This window comes from Micropterus salmoides, unplaced genomic scaffold (genome assembly GCF_014851395.1).
Source record: "Micropterus salmoides isolate LMB-PRFRI ecotype aquatic unplaced genomic scaffold, ASM1485139v1 Ms_hic_scaffold_1, whole genome shotgun sequence".
NCBI lineage: Eukaryota > Metazoa > Chordata > Actinopteri > Centrarchiformes > Centrarchidae > Micropterus > Micropterus salmoides.
In genome coordinates this window covers 60383293-60390206 of record NW_024040040.1, presented here as the reverse complement: position 1 = coordinate 60390206, position 6914 = coordinate 60383293, and the positions used below count along the sequence as shown (strand labels likewise).

Below are 6914 nucleotides of genomic sequence, written 5' to 3'. Positions count from 1 at the left end.
ATCAAAACAGAAAAGGTGTTTGTGGCTCGTGGTCTAGGGGTATGATTCTCGCTTCGGGTGCGAGAGGTCCGGGTTCAAATCCGGACGAGCCCACCCTCTGAACCCATAGAAGCTTCTTATTGCTTTAATATATAAAGCTTGTTTTCCAGTGATTATTTGGATGAAATCTGATTATTTCATCAACGCAGAAAAGGAGATTTGTGGCTCGTTGGTCTAGGGGTATGATTCTCGTTTGGGTGCGAGAGGTCCGGTTCAAATCCCGGACGAGCCTTGGAATGGGAGGTCCCGGGTTCAAAACCCGGGGGAGCACTTGCTATGAACCCGTAGGTGCTTTTAATAGATAAAGCTTGTTTTACTTTAACGTTGAGGAAATCTGAGTCTTCATCAAAACAGAAAAGGTGTTTTGTGGCTCGTTGGTCTAGGGTATGATTCTCGCTTAGGGTGCGAGAGGTCCCGGGTTCAAATCCCGGACGAGCCCTTACCAAGAAAACCGTCGTTGCTTCAAATATGAAGCTATTTTCACTGTAATTTAAAGGGGCCATATGTAAGTTTTGATTTTAGTAAATCAAATTTTCATTGCCTTATTGTCAATGGGCTGAAAAGTCACTTAGAAATGAAGCACACGCCTGTTTTCTCCGTTGCTCGCATCAGCCACTATTCTGCTTTTAATGTGAGGACACCGGGTCGGATTCAGCCCTGTGCGCGCTCCCGAGCTCTCACGCTACAGCGACAACACGGCAGCTAACGACATGCAGTCCACTAACAGCATAAACATAACCGGCTCACAGTAAAACACGGGCTCCACGTAAGGCCACAAAACAACAATAAAGGTTTATGTGCTGAAGCCCATCAGAAACAGGTTCAGATGATGTCGAGCAAGAACAAAGTGAGCATTAGTAAAGCTGGAGAAACACAGAGAAAGTCACGTTAGCTCGCCGGCTAACACGAGCAGTGCTAATGTTACGGTGCAAAGTTGTATCGCTTTCCACGTTACTTCACCAACTAACGCCACCCATGTTACTTTCTGTGTACCACTGGTATTATGTCAAAGTGTCAAAGCCTGCAAGAAATGATGTAACGGTAAAAAGCAAATGTGGATCGGTTTGTTTACTGTCCCTAGTGATGCAGCCACGAGCAGCCAGCTAACGCTACACTAGATCGGACCTGCCGCTGTTTGCTTCGTAACGTTCAATTTAGATTTTATTGCCCTTTACCGATACTCAGGTACACAGCTTCTCCACCTCTCAGTCGCTGTAACTAACGTGACCCACATAATATACAACACAGAGGAAGAGCATCCACTAACACTAGTTAACTAACTGTTATAAAGTGTGACACAATCTCGTTAGAATATTCAGTCCGGCTCACTAACCGTTCATTATCATCCAATACTTTTAGCTGTGCTGACATTGCTGAGCCTCCGGTGAAAGATACACAGTTACTGAAAGCAGCAGGCGAGCTAACGATGTAGCACGTCGGCTGAATGCAGTCACTGTACCATTATCATGTAACGAGCATGGATTAGTTCAACATCAAGCTGATAAAAACATTACTGTACCGTTGCGTGGGGGAGTTTACCTGAGTTTCCACCATGTTGTGTGAAGCTGTCTCCCTGTCTCTATAGCCGCTCTCACTTTTTCGGGAGTACTGTGCCAATATGCCAGTGTCTCGCTGCGCTGAATGGAAGGTACGGCGCCGGTGATGATCTGCCTCTGAGACGGGAACATTTAAGTAACAGAGCCCGAACATGTCTGGAGAAAAGCCACAGCCCGCATGCAGGCGTTTCTGTATTTCTGTATGAAAGCGGTTGTGTTTCGGATTATGCTCGCTCATGAGTTAAAGCCAGCACGTGTACGAGCACACGCCTGGTTGCAATCTTAAAACCGCACGCTAGTGGCCGCTGGAAACTCCACAATGCCCCTTTAATGTTGATGAAATCTGAGTCTTTCATCAAAACGGAAAAGGCATTTGTGGCTCGTGTGTCTAGGGCTATGATTCTCGCATTGGGTGCGATAGGTTCCGGGTTCAAATCCCGGGGAAGCCCTTGCTATGAACCAACAGGTGCTCTTATTGTTTTAATCGATAAAGCTTGCTGTACTTTATTTTAATGTTGATGAAATCTGAGTATTTCATCAAAACAGAAAAGGTGTTTTGTGGCTCGTTGGTCTAGGGGTATGATTCTCGCTTCGGGTGCGAGAGGTCCCGGGTTCAAATCCCGGACGAGCCCACCCTCTGAACCCATAGAAGCTTCTTTATTGCTTTTAATATAAAAGCTGTTTTCCAGTGATTCATTGGATGAAATCTGATTATTTCATCAACGCAGAAAAGGAGATTTGTGGCTCGTTGGTCTAGGGGTATGATTCTCGCTTTGGGTGCGAGAGGTCCGGGTTCAAATCCCGGACGAGCCCTTGGAATGGGAGGTCCCGGGTTCAAAACCCGGGGGAGCACTTGCTATGAACCCGTAGGTGCTTTAATAGATAAAGCTTGTTTTACTTTAACGTTGAGGAAATCTGAGTCTTTCATCAAAACAGAAAAGGTGTTTTGTGGCTCGTTGGTCTAGGGGTATGATTCTCGCTTAGGGTGCGAGAGGTCCCGGGTTCAAATCCCGGACGAGCCCTTACCAAGAAACCGTCGTTGCTTCAAATATGAAGCTATTTTCACTGTAATTTAAAGGGGCCATATGTAAGTTTTTGATTTTAGTAAATCAAATTTTCATTGCCTTATGTCAATGGGCTGAAAAGTCACTTAGAAATGCAGCCCTGTTTTCTCCGTTGCTCGCATCAGCCACTATTCTGCTTTTAATGTGAGGACACCGGGTCGGATTCAGCCCTGTGCGCGCTCCCGAGCCTCTACGCTACAGCGACAACACGGCAGCTAACGACATGCAGTCCACTAACAGCATAAACATAACGGCTCACAGTAAAACACGGGCTCCACGTAAGGCCACAAAACAACAATAAAGGTTTATGTGCTGAAGCCCATCAGACCAAACAGGTTCAGATGATGTCGAGCAAGAACAAAGTGAGCATTAGTAAAGCTGGAGAAACACAGAGAAAGTCACGTTAGCTCGCCGGCTAACACCGAGCAGTTGCTAATGTTATCCGGTGCAAAGTGTATCGCTTTCCACGTTACTTCACCAACTAACGCCACCCATGTTACTTTCCTGTGTACCACTGGTATTATGTCAAAGTGTCAAAGCCTGCAAGAAATGATGTAACGGTAAAAAGCAAATGTGGATCGGTTTGTTTACTGTCCCCTAGTGATGCAGCCACGAGCAGCCAGCTAACGCTACACTAGATCGGACCTGCCGCTTTGCTTCGTAACGTTCAATTTAGATTTTATTGCCCTTTACCGATACTCAGGTACACAGCTTCTCCACCTCTCAGTCGCTGTAACTAACGTGACCCACATAATATACAACACAGAGGAAGAGCATCCACTAACACTAGTTAACTAACTGTTATAAAGTGTGACAATCTCGTTAGAATATTCAGTCCGGCTCACTAACCGTTCATTATCATCCAATACTTTAGCTGTGCTGACATTGCTGAGCCTCCGGTGAAAGATACACAGTTACTGAAAGCAGCAGGGAGCTAACGATGTAGCACGTCGGCTGAATGCAGTCACTGTACCATTATCATGTAACGAGCATGGATTAGTTCAACATCAAGCTGATAAAAACATTACTGTACCGTTGCGGTGGGAGTTTACCTGAGTTTCCACCATGTTGTGTGAAGCTGTCTCCCTGTCTCTCTATAGCCGCTCTCACTTTTTTCGGGAGTACTGTGCCAATATGCCAGTGTCTCGCTGCGCTGAATGGAAGGTACGGCGCCGGTGATGATCTGCCTCTGAGACGGGAACATTTAAGTACAGAGCCCGAACATGTCTGGAGAAAAGCCACAGCCGCATGCAGGCGTTTCTGTATTTCTGTATGAAAGCGATTGTGTTTCGGATTATGCTCGCTCATGAGTTAAAGCCAGCACGTGTACGAGCCACGCCTGGTTGCAATCTTAAAACGCACCGCTAGTGGCCGCTGGAAACTCCACAATGCCCCTTTAATGTTGATGAAATCTGAGTCTTTCATCAAAACGGAAAAGGCATTTGTGGCTCGTGTGTCTAGGGCTATGATTCTCGCATTGGGTGCGATAGGTTCCGGGTTCAAATCCCGGGGAAGCCCTTGCTATGAACCAACAGGTGCTTCTTATTGCTTTTAATCGATAAAGCTTGCTGTACTTTATTTTAATGTTGATGAAATCTGAGTATTTCATCAAAACAGAAAAGGTGTTTTGTGGCTCGTTGGTCTAGGGGTATGATTCTAGCTTCGGGTGCGAGAGGTCCGGGTTCAAATCCCGGACGAGCCCACCTCTGAACCCATAGAAGCTTCTTTATTGCTTTTAATATATAAAGCTTGTTTTACTTTAACGTTGAGGAAATCTGAGTCTTTCATCAAAACAGAAAAGGTGTTTTGTGGCTCGTTGGTCTAGGGGTATGATTCTAGCTTAGGGTGCGAGAGGTCCGGGTTCAAATCCCGGACGAGCCCACCCTCTGAACCCATAGAAGCTTCTTTATTGCTTTTAATATAAAGCTTGTTTTCCAGTGATTTCATTTGGATGAAATCTGATTATTTCATCAACGCAGAAAAGGAGATTTGTGGCTCGTTGGTCTAGGGGTATGATTCTCGCTTGGGTGCGAGAGGTCCGGGTTCAAAATGGCGCCCTTGGAATGGGAGGTCCCGGGTCAAAACCCGGGGGAGCACTTGCTATGAACCCGTAGGTGCTTTAATAGATAAAGCTTGTTTTACTTTAACGTTGAGGAAATCTGAGTCTTTCATCAAAACAGAAAAGGGTTTTGTGGCTCGTTGGTCTAGGGGTATGATTCTCGCTTAGGGTGCGAGAGGTCCCGGGTTCAAATCCCGGACGAGCCCTTACCAAGAAAACCGTCGTTTGCTTCAAATATGAAGCTATTTCACTGTAATTAAAGGGGCCATATGTAAGTTTTTGATTTTAGTAAATCAAATTTTCATTGCCTTATTGTCAATGGGCTGAAAAGTCACTTAGAAATGAAGCACACGCCTGTTTTCTCCGTTGCTCGCATCAGCCACTATTCTGCTTTTAATGTGAGGACACGGGTCGGATTCAGCCCTGTGCGCGCTCCCGAGCCTCTCACGCTACAGCGACACACGGCAGCAACGACATGCAGTCCACTAACAGCAAACATAACCGGCTCACAGTAAAACACGGGCTCCGTAAGGCCACAAAACAACAATAAAGGTTTATGTGCTGAAGCCCATCAGACCAAACAGGTTCAGATGATGTCGAGCAAGAACAAAGTGAGCATTAGTAAGCTGGAGAACACAGAGAAAGTCACGTTAGCTCGCCGGCTAACACCGAGCAGTTGCTAATGTTATCCGTGCAAAGTTGTATCGCTTTCCACGTTACTTCACCAACTAACGCCACCCATGTTACTTTCCTGTGTACCACTGGTATTATGTCAAAGTGTCAAAGCCTGCAAGAAATGATGTAACGGTAAAAGCAATGTGGATCGGTTTGTTTACTGTCCCCTAGTGATGCAGCCACGAGCAGCCAGCTAACGCTACACTAGATCGACCTGCGCTGTTTGCTTCGTAACGTTCAATTTAGATTTTATTGCCCTTTACCGATACTCAGGTACACAGCTTCTCCACCTCTCAGTCGCTGTAACTAACGTGACCCACATAATATACAACACAGAGGAAGAGCATCCCTAACACTAGTTAACTAACTGTTATAAAGTGTGACACAATCTCGTTAGAATATTCAGTCCGGCTCACTAACCGTTTCATTATCATCCAATACTTTTAGCTGTGCTGACATTGCTGAGCCTCCGGTGAAAGATACACAGTTACTGAAGCAGCAGGCGAGCTAACGATGTAGCACGTCGGCTGAATGCAGTCACTGTACCATTATCATGTAACGAGCATGGATTAGTTCAACATCAAGCTGAAAAACATTACTGTACCGTTGCGGTGGGAGTTTACCTGAGTTTCCACCATGTTGTGTGAAGCTGTCTCCCTGTCTCTCTATAGCCGCTCTCACTTTTTTCGGGAGTACTGTGCCAATATGCCAGTGTTCGCTGCGCTGAATGGAAGGTACGGCGCCGGTGATGATCTGCCTCTGAGACGGGAACATTTAAGTAACAGAGCCGAACATGTCTGAAAAGCCACAGCCCGCATGCAGGCGTTTCTGTTTCTGTATGAAAGCGGTTGTGTTTCGGATATGCTCGCTCATGAGTTAAAGCCAGCACGTGTACGAGCACACGCCTGGTTGCAATCTTAAAACCGCACCGCTAGTGGCCGCTGGAAACTCCACAATGCCCCTTTAATGTTGATGAAATCTGAGTCTTTCATCAAAACGGAAAAGGCATTTTGTGGCTCGTGTGTCTGGCTATGATTCTCGCATTGGGTGCGATAGGTTCCGGGTTCAAATCCCGGGAAGCCCTTGCTATGAACCAACAGGTGCTTCTTATTGCTTTTAATCGATAAAGCTTGCTGTACTTTATTTTAATGTTGATGAAATCTGAGTATTTCATCAAAACAGAAAAGGTGTTTGTGGCTGTTGGTCTAGGGGTATGATTCTCGCTTCGGGTGCGAGAGGTCCCGGGTTCAATCCCGGACGAGCCCACCCTCTGAACCCATAGAAGCTTCTTTATTGCTTTTAATAGAAAAGCTTGTTTTACTTTAACGTGAGGAAATCTGAGTCTTTCATCAAAACAGAAAAGGTGTTGGTGGCTCGTTGGTCTAGGGGTATGATTCTCGCTTCGGGTGCGAGAGGTCCCGGGTTCAAATCCCGGACGAGCCCACCCTTGAACCCATAGAAGCTTCTTTATTGCTTTTAATATATAAGCTTGTTTTCCAGTGATTTCTTTGGATGAAATCT

General features: G+C 45.9%; 8 non-coding genes across 8 annotated transcripts; all 8 read left to right on the top strand.

The window, feature by feature from the left end:
* Positions 1-407: 407 nt before the first annotated feature.
* On the top strand, positions 408-478 carry trnap-agg. The gene has a single exon. It is a non-coding gene; the product is annotated as a tRNA-Pro (tRNA).
* A 1677-nt stretch (positions 479-2155) lies between these two features.
* Positions 2156-2227, top strand: trnap-cgg. Its single transcript has one exon. It is a non-coding gene; the product is annotated as a tRNA-Pro (tRNA).
* Positions 2228-2337: 110 nt separating this feature from the next.
* trnap-ugg lies at positions 2338-2408 on the top strand. The gene has a single exon. It is a non-coding gene; the product is annotated as a tRNA-Pro (tRNA).
* A 137-nt stretch (positions 2409-2545) lies between these two features.
* On the top strand, positions 2546-2617 carry trnap-agg. The gene has a single exon. It is a non-coding gene; the product is annotated as a tRNA-Pro (tRNA).
* Positions 2618-4290: 1673 nt separating this feature from the next.
* On the top strand, positions 4291-4361 carry trnap-cgg. The gene has a single exon. It is a non-coding gene; the product is annotated as a tRNA-Pro (tRNA).
* Positions 4362-4469: 108 nt separating this feature from the next.
* Positions 4470-4540, top strand: trnap-agg. The gene has a single exon. It is a non-coding gene; the product is annotated as a tRNA-Pro (tRNA).
* Positions 4541-4852: 312 nt separating this feature from the next.
* trnap-agg lies at positions 4853-4924 on the top strand. Its single transcript has one exon. It is a non-coding gene; the product is annotated as a tRNA-Pro (tRNA).
* A 1840-nt stretch (positions 4925-6764) lies between these two features.
* On the top strand, positions 6765-6836 carry trnap-cgg. Its single transcript has one exon. It is a non-coding gene; the product is annotated as a tRNA-Pro (tRNA).
* Positions 6837-6914: the final 78 nt, after the last annotated feature.